Source organism: Leptonychotes weddellii, chromosome X (assembly GCF_054177405.1).
Source record: "Leptonychotes weddellii isolate Sample4059 chromosome X, ASM5417740v2, whole genome shotgun sequence".
Lineage (NCBI taxonomy): Eukaryota > Metazoa > Chordata > Mammalia > Carnivora > Phocidae > Leptonychotes > Leptonychotes weddellii.
In genome coordinates, this window is record NC_138385.1 from 58922646 (window position 1) to 58941462 (window position 18817).

Genomic DNA, 18817 nt, shown 5'->3' on the forward strand with positions numbered 1-18817 from the left:
GTATACATATATATATAGGAATATTATGCAGCCATCAAAAGGAATGAAATCTTACCACTTGCAACAACATGGATGGAACTGAAGGGTATTATGCTGAGTGAAATAAGTCAGAGAAAAACATGTATGATATGATCTCACTGATATGAGGAATTCTTAATTTCAGGAAACAAACTGAGGATTGCTGGAGTGGTGGGGGGTGAGAGGGATGGGGTGGCTGGGTGATAGACACTGGGGAGCGTGTGTGCTATGGTGAGTGCTGTGAATTGTGTAAGAATGTTGAATCCCATTCCTGTACCTCTGAAAAAAACAATACATTATATGTTAAAGAAAAAAGAGAAGAAGAAGAAAGCAGGAGGGGAAAAATGAAGGGGGTGAAATTGGAGGGGGAGACAAACCATGAGAGATGATGGACTCTGAAAAACAAATTGAGGGTTCTAGAGGGGAGGGGGGTGGGAGGATGGGTTAGCCTGGTGATGGGTGTTAAAGAGGGCATGTACTGCATGGAGCACTGTGTGTTATATGCAAACAATGAATCATGGAACGCTACATCAAAAACTAATGATGTTTTGTATGGTGATTAACATAACATAATAAAAAAAAATGTTTGGTCGAATTCCCTGTGAAGCCATCTGGCCCTGGACTTCTGTTTCTTGGCAGTTTTCTGATTACTGATTCAATTTCTTTGCTCATTATCAGTCTATTCAAGTTTTCTATTTCTTCCTGTTTCACTTTTGGTGGTTTATATGTTTCTAGGAATTTATCTATTTCTTCCAGCTTGCCCAATTTTTTGGCAAATAATTTTTTATAATATTTTTTTAGAATTGTTTGTATTTCTGTGGTATTGGTTATGATTTCTCCTCTCTCACTCGTTATCTCATTTATTTGTGATCTTTCTCTTTTCTTTTTGATAAGTCTGGCTAGTGCTTTATCAACTTTATTATTTTTTTTCAACAAACTAGCTCCTGGTTTCATCTGCTCTACTGTTTTTTTTTTGTTGTTGTTGTTGTTTGTTTCCATATCATTTATTTCTGTTCTAATCTTTATTATTTTCCTTCTTCTGCTGGCTTTAGGCTTCATTTGTTATTCTTTTTCTAGCTCTATTAGGTGTAAGGTTAGGTTGTGTATTTGAGATTTTTCTTGCTTCTTGAGGTAGGCCTGTATTCTTATATACTTCCCTCTTATGAACACTTCTGCTGCAACCCAAACGTTTTGGACCATCATGTTTTCATTTTCATTTGTTTCCATGTATTTTTATTTCTTCTTTAATTTATTGGTTGACACAGTCATTTTTAGTAGGATGTTCTTTAGTCTCCATGTATTTGTGGTCTTTCCAAATTTTTTTCTTGTGATTGACTTCAAGTGTCACAGTGTTGTGGTTGAAAATATGTATGGTATGATCTCAATCTTTTTGTACTTGTTGAGGCCTGATTTGTGACCTAGTATCTGATCTATTCTGGAGAATGTCCCATGTGCACTTGAAAAGAATGTGTATTCTGCTGCTTTAGGATGGAATGTTCTGAATATATCTGTTAAGTCCATCTGGCCCAATGTGCCATTTAAAGCCATTTTTTCCTTGTTGATTTTCTGCTTAGATGATCTGTTCTTTGCTGTAAGTGGGGTGTTAAAGTCCTCTATTATTATGTATTATGATTCATGAGTTTGTTATTGTTTTATATATTTGGGTGCTCCCAAGTTGGGGGTATAAATATTTACAATTGTTAGATCTTCTTGTTGGATAGAACCCTTTATTATGATATATTGCCCTTCTTCATCTATTGTTACAGTCTTTGGTTTATTTTATTTTTTTAAGATTTTATTTTTAAGTAATCTCTACACCCAACTTGGGGGTCAAACTCACAACACTGAGATGAAGAGTTGCATGCTCAACTGACTGAGGCACCCCTTCTTGGTTTAAAATATTGTTTGATATAAGTATTGCTATTCTGGCTTTCTTTTGATGTCCATTAGCATGGTAAATGTTTCTCCATCTCTTCACTTTCAATCTGCATATGTCTCTTTAGGTTCAAAATGAGTTTTTTGTTGGCAGCATATAGATGGGCCTTGTTTTTTTTTTTTTATCCATTTTGACACCCTATGTCTTCTGACTGAAGCATTTAGTCCATTTACATTCTCAGTGATTATTGATAGATATGAATTTAGTGCCATGTTATTACGTGTTTTGTCATTGTTTCTGGACATTTTCTCTGTTCCTTTCTAGTCTTTTTTGTATTTGGTCTTTGTTTCCCACTCAAAGAGTCCCTTTTAGAATTTCCTGAAGGGCTGGTTTAGTGGTCATGAATTCCTTTACTTTTTGTTTGTCTTGGAAATTTTTCTTAAGATTTTATTTATTTGAGAGAGAGAGAGCTGAGCCAGGGGGACAGAGAGAGAGGGTGAAGCAGACCCCCTGCTGAGCAGAGAGCCTGACATAGGGCTTAATCCCAGGTCCCTGAGATCATGACCTGAGCCAAAAGCAGCCACTTAACCAACTGAGCCACCCAGACACCGGTGTTTGTCTTGGAAATTCTTTATCTGTCCTTTTATTCTGAATGATGTCCTTGCTGGGTAGAATATTCTTGGGTACAGATTTTTCCTATTCTGCACATTGAATATATCATGCCACTCTCCTCTGGCCTGCCAGGTTTCTGTGTAAAGATTTGCTGCTAACCTTATTTGTTTTACCTTATAAGTTAGGGACTTCTTTTGTCTTGCTGCTTTTAGGATTTTTCTTTATCTCTATATTTTGCAAATTTAACTAACATGTCTTAGTGTTGGCCTGTTTTCGTTGATTTTGATGGGAGTTCTCTGTGCCTTCTGGATTTGGATATCTGTTTCCTTCCCCAGATTAGGAAAGTTTTCAGCTATAATTTCCTCAAATAAATCTTCTGTCCCCTTTTCTCTCTCTTATTCTAGGACTCCAAAGATACAAATGCTATTATGCTTTATGGATTCACTGAGTTCACAAAATCTAACACTCGTGGCTTCCCACAAAGAACACTTTGTGACCTAATATTTTTCTTTCTCTCTTCTTTTAAGCTTCATCATTTTCATAATTTTACCTTCCTTTTTAAGGATTTTATTTATTTATTAGAGAGAGTTGGGGCAGCAGAGAGGAAGAGAGAATATCTTAAGCAGGCTCCACACCCAGTGTGGAGCCCATTGTATGCCTCAATCTCATGACCCTGAGGTCATGACCTCAGCTGAAAGCAAGAGTCAAATGCTTAACTGACTGAGCCATCCAGGCACCCCATAATTTTACCTTCTATATCACTTATTCATTCCCCTGATTCTTCCATCCTTGTGGTCATTACATCCAGTGGGTTTTGAATCTCAGTTATTACATTTTTCATTTTGGCCTGACTAGTTTTTAGGTCTTTTATCTCTGCAGTAAGGGACACCCTGCTGTCTTCTATGCTTTCCTCAAGCCCAGTTAGTATCCTTATGATTGTTCCTTTAAATTCTAGCTCAGGCATATTACTTATATCTGTTTCAATTGGATCCCTGGCCATGACCTTTTCTGGTTATTTCTTTAGGGATGAATTCCTCCATCTTGGCACTTGGTCTAGGTCTATCTTCTTGTGTGTGTTAGGAAATCCTGTTATGTTTCCTGCTCCTGAGAATAATGGCTTTATAAAGAAGAAGTCATATACTGTATAGGGCCTGGTGCTTCAGAATGTGTCTGTGGTGTATGCAGTGTGCACTCTGCTGCTGTGTTTTGGCTACACTTCCCCTCAGGTAAGTCCTCTGCAGTGTTTCTCCTTGCCTTCAGTGGGAAGTGTTTGGACCTTGGCCAGAGTGTGGCAAGTTTTAACTAGGTGTGGTCTGGTCTGCTTGTTAAGAGACCTGATGCTATTTCCACTAGAACTGAAGCTTTGCAGAACTCTGTGGTCAGTAGACGTGGTGTGTGCATGGGGGTAGCTGTGCTGGTCTTCTGGGGGAGAAGCCTGCTGTGCAGGTTCTCAGGCACACTTGCTCCAGAAAAGCAGCACCAGCAGAGTGCAGGGGAGTGAAGCTTGGTGTAAGCAGTTTAGCCCATGAATGTTAGCATTGTGCTGCTTGCTGAAGTTAGTTTATGCTGAATGGCGGGGGAGAGAAATGGGGCCAACCAGCTCCCTAGTCTCCAGAGAGGGAGTGTTTGCACCCTCTGCTGTCTGGGAAGCCCTCCCAGAAGAGCAAAGAATCTCCCTTCCTGCATCTCAGTCATCCCTCAGATTGCTGCCTTCACCCTAACTGTGTCCAGGCTGTCTGCCTGCCCAGCAGCACAGTACACCTTGGGCTCTATCCTAGGCAGGTAGTCTGAGTTTAAAAAATCCCAACTGTAGGGACCTGGCATGGCAGGTACCTGCACTGGTCCTCTGGGGGAGGGTCTTGCTGTCCTGGGACTGATGCAGGTTTATCCCAGAAGGGCAGTCACACCAAAGTGCAGAGGCATGGAGTTTGGAGTGAAGTGCAGCAAAGAGCCACTGTCCAGGTTAGCTGCCCTCAGGAGGTGTCTTTGTACCTATGCTGAGAGACAGGGGAGGGAAATGGTGCCTGCCGGCTCTTTTGTCCCTGGAGAGGCAATGCCACCTCTCCCAGATGCACTCCAATATGGGGAAACTGCCTCCCACTATGTCCCAGAGGATCCTCAGATTGTGCCCTTTGCTCCCAGGCTATCTGCTCTCCTTCTCCACATGAGCACTGCAGTGCCCTCAGGGTTCCACATGGGCCACACTGCGACCTTCTAAAACTCTTGTCTTTGAGCCCAGATGGTTGTAAAAACTCATGAAAATCAGCCCCTCTTGTTTTCCCAGTCAATGACTTTGGGGAAATTTTCCTTTTGTGATCTCCTGTGTATTACTCTCTCTCTCTTTCATGAGCCTCTCTCTGAGACTAGGGCTCCCTCCCCTCTACAGCACCTGCGATCTCTTTCTCCTTCAAACCATGTCTCTCCACACCTCCTACCTTCAACGATGTGGCCTCATCTCTCCCTTTAGTTGTGCAGTTTGTTCTGTAGGTCCTCAGATTGATTTCTTGGGTATTAAGAATAATTTGATATTTATCTAGCTGTGTTCAAGGGATGAGGCAAGACTAGGGTCCTCTTAATACTCCATCTTCTGAATTCCTATTTTTATTCAAGTATAATTAATATATAGAGTTATAATAGTATAAGGTGTACAATATAATGTTTCAACAATTCTATACATTTCTCAGTGTTCATCAAGATAAGTGTACTCTTGGAGACAGGAAGATGGCGCTGAAGGAGGAGGACCCTAGGCTCACCCTGTTACATTAATACAACTAGATAATTACCAAACCATCAGAAATACCCCAGAAATCAACCTGAAGACTGAAGGAACAAATTCCACAACTAAAGAGAAAGAAGAAGCCACATCAAAAAATGTAGGAAGTGCAGAGATGTGGTTTAAGGGAGAAACAGATCCTGGCTGCAGCAGAGGGGAGGGAGCCAGCGTTGTGGAGAAGGGTGAGAGAGAGAGGAGCATATAGGGGAATGAACAAAGAGAATGTTTCCCTAAAGCCACTGGCTTGGAAAACAAGAGGGGTTGAATTTTGTGAGTTCTTGCAACCAGTGGGGCTTAAAGCCTGGAGTTTTAAAGGTGAGCAGGCTATACTGGGATAGTGCCTGGAGGGCACTGCAATGCTCTTGGAGGAAGGCAGACAAACAACCCAGGTGCATACAGCATTGAAAGAATGATCTGAAGAGTGCCTAGGACACAGTGGGGAGATTATTTTCTCTTCTCAGAGCAGTACCGTGAGAGGCAGCATTCATGGAGACACCACTCCAAATACAAATACAAAGGAAATGGCCAGCACCATTTCCCTCCTCCATCCCTTAGTATAAACACAGAACCACCTGTGGGAAGCAGCACAGTGTAGACACTGGCTGCCCAGCTTGCTTACATTAAGCACCCCCACCCCCTGGTGCTATGGTGGAAAGGCCCATCTCAGTCATATTTACCTCTGTCCCCATGTGGCAGACCCCTCCCCCAGAAGACCAGCACAGACCCCAGCCCATACCACATATCCCAACCAGAGTGTTTTTCAGGGCCCTAATTCCGGTGAAGGTGGTGACAGGTCTCATTTCAGAAGCAGACCAGAGCATATCTAATTAAAACTCACCACATTCAGGTGAGGGACCAAACACTGCCCACAGCAGGCAAGGAGAGCCTCTGCAGATGACTGGCCTGAAAGATAGAGCAACCAGAACACAACAGCAGAGAACACACAGCACACAGTGGAGACATTCCCGTAAGTGCCAAGCCACAGGCACTACATGACCTCTTCTTCCTAAGGACATTACATTTAGGAGGTGGAGAGATAACTGGTTTTTCTAAAAAAAAAAAAAAAAAGTAGCAGGCAGAGATGTAGAAAAAAATCAGAAGACAGAGGAATTCATCCCAAATGAAAGAATAAAGCCATGGCCAGAGATCTAAGTAAAACAGATATAAGTAACATGCCTGATGGAGAATTTAAAGCAATGATCATAAGGATACTCACTGGGCTTGAAAAAAGAACTGAAGACATTAGTGAGACACTTACCACAGAGATAAAAGAGTTAAAAAAGAATTAATCAGAGATGAAGTGTGTAATAAACAAGATTAGAAACATGCTTGATGTGATGAAAAACAGGCTGGAACAAGCAGAAGAATGAATCAATGACCTAGAAGACAATGTAATGGAGACAATGAAGCTGAAAAAAAGAAAGAAGAATTAAGTAAAATGAGAATAGACTTAGAAAACCCTGTTGACTCAATCAAATGTAATAACATATGTATTACAGGAGTCCCATAAGCAGGAGAGAGAGAAAAGGGGGCAGAAAATTTGAAGAAATAATAGGTGAAAACATCACTAATTTGGGGAAGGAAATAGACATCCAGATCCCAGAGGCAGAGAACTTTCATCAAAATCAACAAAAGCAGACTCACACCAAAACATAATAATTAAATTTGCAAAACATAATGATAAAGAAAAAAATTTTAATGCAGCAAGACAAAAGAAGTAAGCAACTTACAAGGGAAAAACCATAAGGCTAGCAGATTTTTCAACAAAAACTTTGCATGTCAGAAGAGAGTGGCATGATTTATTCAAAGTTTTGAATGGGAAAAATGTGCAGCCAAGAATACTCTATCCAGCAAGGCTATCATTCAGAATAGAAGGAGACATAGTTTCCCAGACAAAAACTAAGAGTTTTTGACCACTAACCCAGTCCTGCAAGAAATATTAAAGGGGACTCTGAGTGGAAAGAAGAGACCAAAAGTGAGAGTATGAAGGTAGGAAACACAAAAGTAGTAAAATGAGTATTTCTGTAAAAATCAATCAAGGTACTCACACACAAAAAAGGATATAAAATATAATAACATAAACCCAAAATGTGCAGATGAGAGAAGAAAAGAGTGGGTTCAAACATAAATGACCATCAACTTAATATAGACTGCTGTATGCAGAACTGGTTATATATAAACCTAATGGAAACCATATATCAAAAAACCACTAATAAACATGCAAATAATAAAGACAAAGAAATTCAAATATATCATAAAAGAAAATCAGCAAATCATGAGAGAAAGACAAGAAAAAATCAGAGAAAATCTCCTCAAACCACAAAACAAGTGATAAAATGACAATAAATATATATCTATCAATAATTACTGTGAATGTAAATGGACTAAATGCTCCAATCAAAAGACATAGGGTGTCAAAATGGATAAGAAAACAAGTCCCATCTGTATGCTGCCTACAAGAGACTCATTTTAGACCTAAAGACACCAGCAGATTGGAAGTGAGGGGATGGAGAAACATCTATCATGCAAATGGATGTCAAAAACAAACAAACCAACCAACCCAGAGTAGCAATACTTATCTTGGACAAACTGACTTTCAAACAAAGACTATAACAAGAGACAAAGAAGGGATCTATATAATAATAAAGGGGACAATCCAATAAGAAGATATGTCAATTGTAAATATTTATTCACCCAACATGGGAGTACCCAAATACATAAAACAATAACAAACATAAAAGAACTAACTGATAATGACATAATAATAGTAGGGGACTTTAACACCCTACTTACAAGAATGGACAGATTATCTAAACAGAAGATCAACAAGGAAACAATGGTTTTGAATGACACACTGGACCAGATGGACTTAACAGATATATTCAGAACATTCCATCCTAAAACAGCACAATACACATTCTTTTCAAGTGCACATGGAACATTCTCCAGAATAGATCACATATTAGGGCACAAAACAGGCCTCAACAAATTCAAGAATGGAACTGCACCATGCACCTTTTCTGACCACAACACTATGAAACTAGAAATCAACCAGAAAAAAAAAAATCTGGAATGACCACAAATACATGGAAGTTATATAACCTGCTACTAAACAATGAATGGGTCAACCAGAAATTAAAAGATACATGAAAAAGACACATACACAAAAAGAAAGTAAAAAATACATGAAAACAAATGAAAATGAAAACACTACAGTCCAAAACACTTGTGATGCAGCAAAAGTGGTTCTAAGAGGGAAGTTTATACCAATACAGGCCAACCTTAAGGAGCAAGAAAAAGCTCAAATAAACAACCTTACACCTAAAGGAGCTAGAAAAAGAACAACACATAAAACCTAAAACCAACAGAATGAAGGAAATAATAATGATTATAGAAGAAATAAATGATATAGAAACTAAGAAATAATAGAACAGGTAAAATGAAACCAGAAGCTGGTTCTTTGAAAAGATCAACATAGTTGATAAACCTCTAGCCAGAGTTATCAAAAAGAAAAGAAAAAGGACCCAAATAAATAAAATCACAAATGAGAGAGGAGAAATAATAACCAACACCACAGAAATATAAACAATTCTAAGAGAAAATTATGAAAAACTATACTCCAACAAATTGGACAACCTGGAAGAAATGGATAAATTCCTAGAAACATACAAATTACCAAAACTGAAACAGGAAAAAATAGAAAATTTGAACAGACAGATTACCAGCAAAGAAATGGAATCAGTAATCAAAATACCCCAACAAACAAAAGTCCAGGACCAGATGGCTTCACAGGCAAATTCTACCAAATATTAGAATTAATACCTATTCCTCTTAAACTATTCCAAAAAATAGAAAAGGAAGGAAAACTTCCAAAATCATTGTATTAGCAAGCATTATCCTGATACCAAAACCAGATAAAGACCCCGGTAAAACAAACACACAAACAAACTACAATATACCTGAACATAGATACAAAAATCCTCAGTAAATACTAGCTACCAAATCCAAAAATACACTAAAAAAACATTCTCCACAATCAAGTGGGGTTTTTTCCTGGGTTGCAAAGGTGGTTTAATATTCATGAATCAATCAATTTGATACATCACATTAAGAAAAGAAAGGAGAAGAGCCGTATGATTCTTTCAATAGATGCAGAAAAACATTTTGGCAAAGTTACCACATCCATTCATGATAAAAACCCTCAATAAAGTAGCTTTACAGGGAACATACCTCAACATAATAAACACTGTATATGAAAAACCCACGGCTAGCATCATCCTTAATGGAGAAAACTGGAAAGCCTTTTCACTAAGCTCAGGAAAAAGACTAGGATATCCACTCTCACTGCCTTTAGTGAACATAGTGCTGAAAGTCCTAGCTACAGCAATCAGACAACAAAAAGAAATAAAAGGCATCCAAATCAGCAAGGAAGAAATAAAACTTTCACTATTTGCAGATGATATAATACTCTATATAGAAAACCTGAAAGACTTCACCAAAAAACTGTTAGAATTGATCAACAAACTCAATAATTCACAGGATACAAAAATCAACGTACAGAAATCGGTTGCATTTCTATACACCAATAATGAAGCACCAGAAAGAGAAATTAAGAAATCAATCCCATTTACAATTGCACCCAAAATTGTAAGAAACCTAGGAGTGAACCTAATGATAGAAGTGAAAGACCTGTACTCTGAAAGATATAAAACACTGATAAAAGATATTGAAGATGAGACAAAGAAATGGAAAGATATTTCATGTTCATGGATTGGAAGAACAAGTATTGTTAAAATGTCTATGGTACCCAAGGCAATCTACACATTTAAGGCCATACCTATCAAAATACCAACAGCATTTTTCACAGAGCTAGAACAAACAACCCTAAAATTTGTATGGAACCATGAAAAAACCCTGAATAGCCAAAGCAACCTTGAAAAAGTAAAGCAAAGCTGGAGGCATCACAATTCTGGATTTCAAGTTGTATGACAAAGCTGTAGCGATTAAAACAGGATGGTAGTGGCACAAAAATAGATACATAGATCAATAGAGCAGAATTGAAAATCCAGAAAGGAACCCACAACTCTGGTCAATTACTCTTTAACAAAGCAGGAAAGAATATCCAATGGGAAAAAAGTAAGTCTTCAAAAATGGTGTTAGGAAAACTGGACAGCTACATGCAAAGGAAAGAAACTGGACCACTTTCTTACACCATACACAAAAATAAACTCAAAATTGATGAAAGACCTAAATGTGAGTCATAAAACCATGAAAATCCTAGTAGAGAACACAGGCAGTAACCTCTTTGACATTGGCAATAGCAACTTTTTTCTAGTTATGTCTCCTGAAGGAAGGGTAACAAAAGCAAAAATGAACTATTGGGACTGCATCAAAATCGATAGCTTCTTGCACAGCAAAGGCAACAATCAATAAAACTAAAAGGCAACCTATGTAATGGGAGAAAGTATTTGCAAATAACATATCTAATGAAGGGTTAGTATCCAAGATATACAAACAACTTATAAAACTCAGCACCCAAAAAACAAATAATCCAGTTAAAAAATGGGCAGAAGACATGAATAGACATTTTTCCAAAGAAGACATACAGATGGCCAACAGACAGTTGCTCCTCATCACTGATTATCAGGGAAATTCAAATCAAAACTAGAATGAGATATCACCTCTCATCTGTCAGAATAGCTAAAATCAACAAAAAGCAACAGGTGTTGGTGAGGATGTGGAGAAAGGGGAACCCTCTTGCACTGTTGCTGGGAATGCAAACTGATGCACCCACTCTGGAAAACAGTATGGAGGTTCCTCAAAAAGGTTAAAAATAGAACTAAGCTATGATGCAGCAAACCCACTAATAGTTATTTGCTCAAAGAATACAAAAATCCTAATCCAAAGGGACACATGCACCCCAACGTTTATAGCAGCATTGTGTATAATAGCTAAATTATGGAAACAGCCCAAGTGTCCATTGACTGATGAATGGATAAAGAAGACAGGTGATACTGGGTGTTATATGCAACTGATGAATCACGAATTCTACCTCTGAAACTAATAATACACTACATGTTAATTAACTGAATTTAAATAATACAAAAATTTTAAAAATTACTCAAAAAAAGAAGATAGGTGATACATAGGTGATAGGGATTAAGGAGTGAACTTGTTATGAACACCAGGTGATGTATGTTAAGTGTTGAATCACTATATTGTACACCTGAAACTAATATTACACTGTATGTTAACTAACTGGAATTCAAATAAAAATGTAAAAAAAGTTAAGTGTACTCTTAATCCCCTTTATCTGTTTCACCCATCCCCCAACCACCTCCCCTCCACCAACCACCTGTTTGCTCTCTATATTTAAGCATCTTTTTTTGTCTCTTTCCTTTGTACAGTTTTTTGTTTCTTAAATTCCACATGAGTAAAATCATATGGTATTTGTCTTTCTCCGACTTATTTTGCTTAGTATTATACCCTCTAGATCCATCCATGTTGTTACAAAAGGCAAGATATCATTATTTTTGTGGCTGAGTAATATTCCACTGTGTGTGTGTGTGTATATATATACCACATCTTTTTATCTATTCATCTATTGATGGACACTTGGGCTGCTTCCATAATTTGGCTATTGTAAGTAATACTGCAATAAACACAGGGGTGTATATATATTTTTGAATTAGGGTTTTCATTTGCTTTGGGTAAATACCCAGCAGTGGAATTACTGGATCATACTGTAATTCTAGTTTTAATTTTTTGAGGAATATACATACTATTTTCCACAATGGTTGCACCAATTTGCATTCCCTCCAACAGTGTAGAAGATTTCCTTTTTCTCCATATCCTTGGCAACACTTGTTATTTTTTTGTGTTTTTTATTTTAGCTATTCTGACAAGTATAAAATGATCTTTATTGTAGTTTTAATTTGCAATACCCTGATGATTAGTGATGTTGAGCATCTTTGCATGTGTGTTGGCCGTCTGTATGTCTTCTTTGAAAAATGTTTAATCAGCTCCTCTGCTCATTTAAAATTGGATTATTTTTTGATGTTGAATTGTATGAGGTCTTCATACATTTTAGATATTAACCCTTTATTGGACATATTGTTTGCAAATATCTACTCTCATTCAGTACATTCCCTTTTTGTTTTGTTGATGGTTTCCTTCACTATGCAAAAGCTTTTAATTTTGGTATAGTCCTAATATTTTAATTTAGCTTTTGTTTCCCTTGTCAGAGGAGACATATCCAGAAAATGTTTCCATAGCAGAAAATGTTTAATTGGCAGAAATTACTGCCTATGTTTTCTTCTAGGAATTTTATAATTTCATGTCTCATATTTAGATCTTTAATCCATTTTCAGGGTTTTTTTGTGTGTGTATGGTATAGGAAAGTGGTCCAGTTTTATTCTTTTGCATTTAGCTGTCCAGTTTTGCCAACACAATTTGTTGAAGAAACTGCCTTTCCCCCACTGTATATTCTTGCCTCCTTTGTTGTAGAATAATAGACCAGAAAAGCTTGGGTTTATTTCTGGACTCTCTATTCTGTTTCACTGACTTGCGTGTCTATTTTTGTACCAGTACCATACTGTTTTGATTATTACAGCTATGTAGTATATCTTGAAATCTGGGATTGTGATATCTCCAGCTTTGTTCTTTTTTAAGACTGTTTCAGTTATTTGAGGTCTTTTGTGATTCCAGACAAATTTTAGGATTATTTGCTCTAGTTCTGTGAAAAATGTTGTTAGTATTTTGATAGGGATTGTACTGAATCTCTAGATAACTTTGGGCAGCATGGACATTTTAACAATTTTGTTCTTCCAATCCATGAGCATGGAATATATTTCCATTTGGGTCATCCTCAATTTTTTTCACCAATGTTTTATAGTTTTTGGAGTATAGGTTTTTCATCTCCTTGGTTAAGTTTATTCCTAGGTACTTTATTATTTTTGGTGCAATTACAAATGGGATTGTTTTCTTAATTTCTCTATTATTTCATTGTTAGTGTATAGAAATGCAACAGATTTCTGTACATTGATTTTGTACCCTGCAACTTCGCTGAGTTCACTTATCAGTTGTGGCAAGTTTTTGGTGGAGTCTTTCAGGTTTTCTATATATAGTATCATGTTATCCTCAAATAGCAAAAGTTTTACTTGGCTGATTTGGATACCTTTTATTTCTTTTTGTTGTCTGATTGCTGTGGCTAGGACTTCCAGTACTATGTTGAAGAAAAGTGGTGAGAGTGGACACACTTGTTTTCTTCCTAATCTTAGAGGAAAAGCTCAGTTTTTCCCCATTGAGAATGATATTAGCTGTGGGTTTTTATATGTGGCCTTCATTATGTTGAGGTATGTTCCCTCTAAACCTACTTTGTTGAGAGTTTTTAATCATGAATGGGTGTTGTACTTTGTCAAAAGCTTTTTCTGCATTGATTTTGATTTTTTCTTTTCTGTTGTTAATGTGATGTATCACGTTGATTGATTTAGGAATATTGAACCACACTTGCATCCCTGGAATAAATCCCATTTGATTATGATGGATGAGTTTTTGGATGTGTTATTTTATTTAATTTGCTAATATTTTGAAGATTTTTGTGTCTGTGTTCATCAGAGTATTGGTCTGTAGTTTTCTTTTTTTGTTGTGCCTTTTTCTGGTTTGGGTATCAGGATAATGCTGGCCTCATACAATTAATTTGGAAGCTATCCTTTCTCTTCTATTTTTTGGGAATAATTTAAGAAGGATAGGTACTAACTCTTCTTTAAATGTTTGGTAGAATTTACCTGTGAAACCCTTTGGTCCTGGACTTTTGTTTGTTGGGAGTTTTTTTTTTTTTAATTACTGACTCAATTTCGTTGCTAGTAATCATTCTATCCAAATTTTGTAACTCTTCCTGTTTCAGTTTTTGAAGGTTATATGTTTCTAGGAATTTATCCTAGAAATTTCTTCTAGGTTGTTCAATTTGTTGGCATATAATTTTTCATAATATTCTCTTATAATTGTTTGTATTGTTCTGGTGCTGGTTGTTATTTGTCCTTCATTTCTGATTTTATTTATTTAAGTCATTTCTCTCTCTTTGATTTTTTGGCTAAAGGTTTATCAATTTTGTTTATCTTTTTTTTATTATGTTCACTTAGTCAACATATAGTACACCATTAGTTTTTGATGCAGTGTTCAACAGTTCATTAGTTGCATATAACACCCAGTGCTCATCACAACACATGCCCTCCTTAATACCCATCATCTGGTTACCCATCCCCCCATTCCCCTCCCTTCTGTAACCCGCAGTTTGTTTCCCGGAATCCAGAGTCTCTCATGGTTTGTCTCTCTGATTTCTTCCCATTCAGTTCTCCCTCCCTTCTCCTCTGTTCCTCCTGCTATTCCTTATGTTCCACATATGAATGAAACCATATAATAATTGTCTTTCTCTGATTGACTTATTTCACTTAGCATAATCTCTTCCAGTTCCATGTTATCTTTTCAGAGAATGAGCTCCTAGTTTCAGTAATTTGTTCTATTATTTCTTCAGCCTCTATTTCATTTATTTCTGCTCTAATCTTTATTATTTCCATCCTTCTACTGACTTTGGGCTTTATTTGTTTTTATTTTTCTAGCTCCTTTAGGTTAAAGGTTAGGTTGTTTATTTGAGATTTTTCTTGCTTCTTGATGTAGGCCTGTATTCCTATAATCTTCCCTCTTAGAGTAGCTTTTGCTGCATCCCAACGATTTTGAATCATTGTTTTTTCATTTTCATATGTCTTTATGTGTTTTTTGATTTCCTTTTTGATTTCTTGCTTAAAGAAATCATTCATTGTTTAGAAGCATGTTATTTAACCTCCATGTATTTGTGTTCTTTCTATATTTTTTTCTTATGATTGATTTCTGGTTTCATACCATTGTAGTCAAAAAAGATGCACGACATGATTTCAATATTTTAAAACTTATTGAGACTTGTTTTGTGGCCTAACATGTGATCTATTCTGGAGAATGTTCCATGTGCATTTGTAAAGAATGTGTATTCTGCTGTTTTAGGATGGGATGTTCTAAATATATTTGTTAGGTCCATTTGGTCCAGTGTGTCATTGAAAGCCACTGTTTCCTCATTGATTTTCTGTTTGGATGATCCATCCATAGTTGTAAGTGGGTGTTAAAGTCCTCTATTATTATTGTATTACTGTCAGTTTCTTTTTTTATACCTGTTAATAATTACCTTTGTATTCAGGTAGTCCTATATTGGGTCCATAAATATTTACAATTGTTATATCCTCTTGATGGATTGTTCCCTTTATCATTATGTAGTGTCCTTCTTTTTTTTAACAAGGCTTTTCTTCTTTCTTTCCTTTCTTTCTTCTTTCTTTCTTTCTTGATTGTTCCCTTTATCATTATGTAGTGTCCTTTTTTTTAACAAGGCTTTTCTTTTCTTTTCTTTTTCCTTCCTTCCTTCCTTCCTTCCTCCCTCCCTCCTTGTCCTTTTCTCTCTTTCTCTCTTTCCCTTCCTTCCTTCCGAATTATTTATTTATTTGAGAGAGAGAGAGCGAGGGAGCACACAGAGATGTTAAGGGAGAAGCAGACTCCCCACCGAGCAGGCAGCCCAATGTAGGGCTCGATCCCAGGACCCTGGAATCATGACCTGAGCTGAAGGCAGATGCTGAAATGATTGAGCCACCCAGGTGCCCCATGTAGTGTCCTTCTATGTCTCTTGTTACAATCTTGGTCTTTAAGTGATTTATCTGATAGAACTATTGCTACCTCAGTTTCCTTTTTGCTTCCATTTGCATGACAAATGTTTTTCCATCCCTCCACTTTCAATTTGCATGAGTCTTTAGGTCTGAAATTTGTCTCTTGTAGGCAGCATTGCTTTTTTATCCATTCAGTCACCTATGTCTTAAGATTGGAGCATTTAGTTCACTTACATTCAAAGTAATTATAAATAGGTATATACTTAGTACCATTTTGTTACTTGTTTTATGTGTTTTTTTTAGTTCTTTTATTTAATTAATTTATTTTTAAAAAAGATTTTATTTATTTATTTGAGAGACAGAGAGAGCAAAAGCAAGTGCAGGAGTGGGGGGAGGGGCAGAGGGACAAGCAGACTCCCCACTGAGCGGGGAGCCTGACATAGTGCTGGATCCCAGGACCCGGAGATCATGCCCTGAATAGAAGTAGATGCTTAACTGACTGTGCCACCCAGGTGCCCTTCTTCTTTAGTTCTTTTCTTTTCCTTTCTTCTCTTGCTCTCTTCCCTTGTGGTGTGATGGCTTTATTTAGTGATATGCTTGGATTCCTTTCTCTTTATTTTTTGTGTATCTATTATAGGTTTTTGATTTGTGGTTACCATTAGGTTCATATAAAATGTGTTATGCATATAGCAGTCTATATTCACTTGATAGTCACTTAAGTTTAGACCCATTCTGAACCTCCTGCTCCTCCATTTTCACCTGACTAAATTCTTCCTTCTTTCTCTGTACCACTTTACCCTGTACCTCCCCTGTTCTTTTCTTATCTCAGAAATGGCAATTCTACTAGTCTAGTACCTTAAGTCCAAAACTGTGAGGTCAGCCTTGGCTCTTCTCTGTCTTTCATACTACTTATCTAATCAATCTGACAATCCTGTCAGGTATTCTTTTGAAATCTATCCAGAATCTAATCACTATCTCACCACTCACATTGTCCCCACCCTGGTCTAAACCAACCTCATCTTTTCCCTGGATTATTGGTATACTCCCTTAATAGGTCATCCTACTTCTGTTCTTTCTCCCTGCATCTATTTTCTCATTTATTTAATTTTTATTAATATTTTTATTTTAATTCCAGTATAGTTAACATACACTGTTCTATTAGTTTCAGGTATACAATATAGTGATCAGTAATTCCATACATCACCTGGTGCTTATCATGGCAAATGCCCTCCTTAATCCCCATTTCCTCAGGCACCTCCCCTCTGTTAACCATCACTTTGTTCTCTATAGTCTGTTTCTTGCTTTGTCTCTCTTATTTTTCCTTTGCTCATTTGTTTTGTTTCTTCAATTTCACATATGAGTGAAATCATATGGCATTTTTCTTTCTCTGACTTATTTCACTTAGTATTATACTCTCTAGCTCCATCCATGTCATTGCAAATGGCAAAAGTTCATCATTTTTTATGTCTGAATAAAATTCCACTGTGTGTGTGTGTGTGTATCTCACATCTTTCTTTATCCATTCATCAACTGATGGACACTTGGGCTGCTGCCGTATCTTGGCTGTTGTGAATAATGCTGCTATAAACATAAGTGTTCTTGTATTTTTTTTGAATTAGTGTGCTTGTATTCTTTGGGAAAATACCCAGTAGTGGGATTGCTGGATCATAGGGTAATTCTATTTTTAACTTTCTAAGGAATCTCCATACTGTTTTCCAGAGTGGCTACACGAGTTTGCATTCCCACCAACATTGCTTACAGCTATTTTCAATTCAGCAGAAAGAGGGATTCTGTTAAAACAGAGGCCAGATCATGTTGAATCTCTGTTCAAAATCCTCCAAATGGTCCCCATCTTACACAGTATAAATGTCAGAGTCCTTACCTTGTCCTACAAGGGTCTATATTTGACTTTGCCCACTGATCTCATCTCCTTCCCTCTCTTTCTTGCTCACTCTGTTCCTAGCCACACTGATCTTTCTAGAACATACCAAGAAATTTTCTGCTACAGAGCATCTTTATTTACTATTTCTTCTCTCTCTCTCCTCCTCCCCAAAATATATGCAGGACCTATACCTTCATTTCATTCAGATCTCTTCTCAAATGTTCCCTTATTAGAGGGGCCTTCCCTGATAACTTTCCAGCGCACATCACTTTCTCTCCCTTTTTCCCTGTTATATTTCTTTCCACAACATTTATTGTCCATTTTTTTTTTTACAGTGTAAGTTAAGTTCGTTGAGGGCAGAAAGAAACATCTATTGAGGGTCTCCTATCGGCCAGGTCCTTTTCTAGGCCATGGGGATATAAAAGTGAACAAAACTGATAATACCACTATCCTTCTGGCATTTCCATTATAGAATTATAATAAGCTGCTATATTTTCTCAGTAAATATTTGATGAATGCATTGAATAAATATAGCATACACTCAATAGAGTAATAGAAATTGTTCAAATTTAAAGAATATTTGGATTGGCTCCTCACTCTTTAACTCACTGAATCTCCCACCCCATCTAAAAAATGGTTCTGTAGCTTCCCAGGTGAAAGGCTAGAAATTTATTTGAATCCCAGGACCTCTAGACATTCTATACTCCTACCTCTAAGGGCTCTTGGGTTCCTCCTAAGTATACTGTTTAAAGAAAAATATCTGAAAGGCATCCAGATGGGCAAGGAAGAAGTCAAACGTTCACTCTTTGCAGAAGACATGATACTCTATGTAGAAAACCCAAAAGACTCCACCAAAAATTTGATAGAAAGGGTTCATGCATTCAGCAAAGTGTCAGGATATAAAATCAACATACCAAAATCTGTTGCATTTCTATACACCAATAATGAAGCACCAGAACAAGGAATCAAGGAGC

The 18817-nt window shown here is 37.0% G+C and overlaps 1 pseudogene across 1 annotated transcript in view; it reads right to left on the reverse strand.

Moving 5' to 3' along the window:
• Positions 1 to 14910: 14910 nt before the first annotated feature.
• Positions 14911 to 18817, reverse strand: part of LOC145717835 (SWI/SNF-related matrix-associated actin-dependent regulator of chromatin subfamily E member 1 pseudogene) — a 171071-nt pseudogene continuing 167164 nt past the window's right edge. The window contains exon 2 of the transcript XR_014141306.1: positions 14911 to 15917. The product of XR_014141306.1 is annotated as an SWI/SNF-related matrix-associated actin-dependent regulator of chromatin subfamily E member 1 pseudogene (transcript). The remainder of the gene's footprint in view (positions 15918 to 18817) is intronic.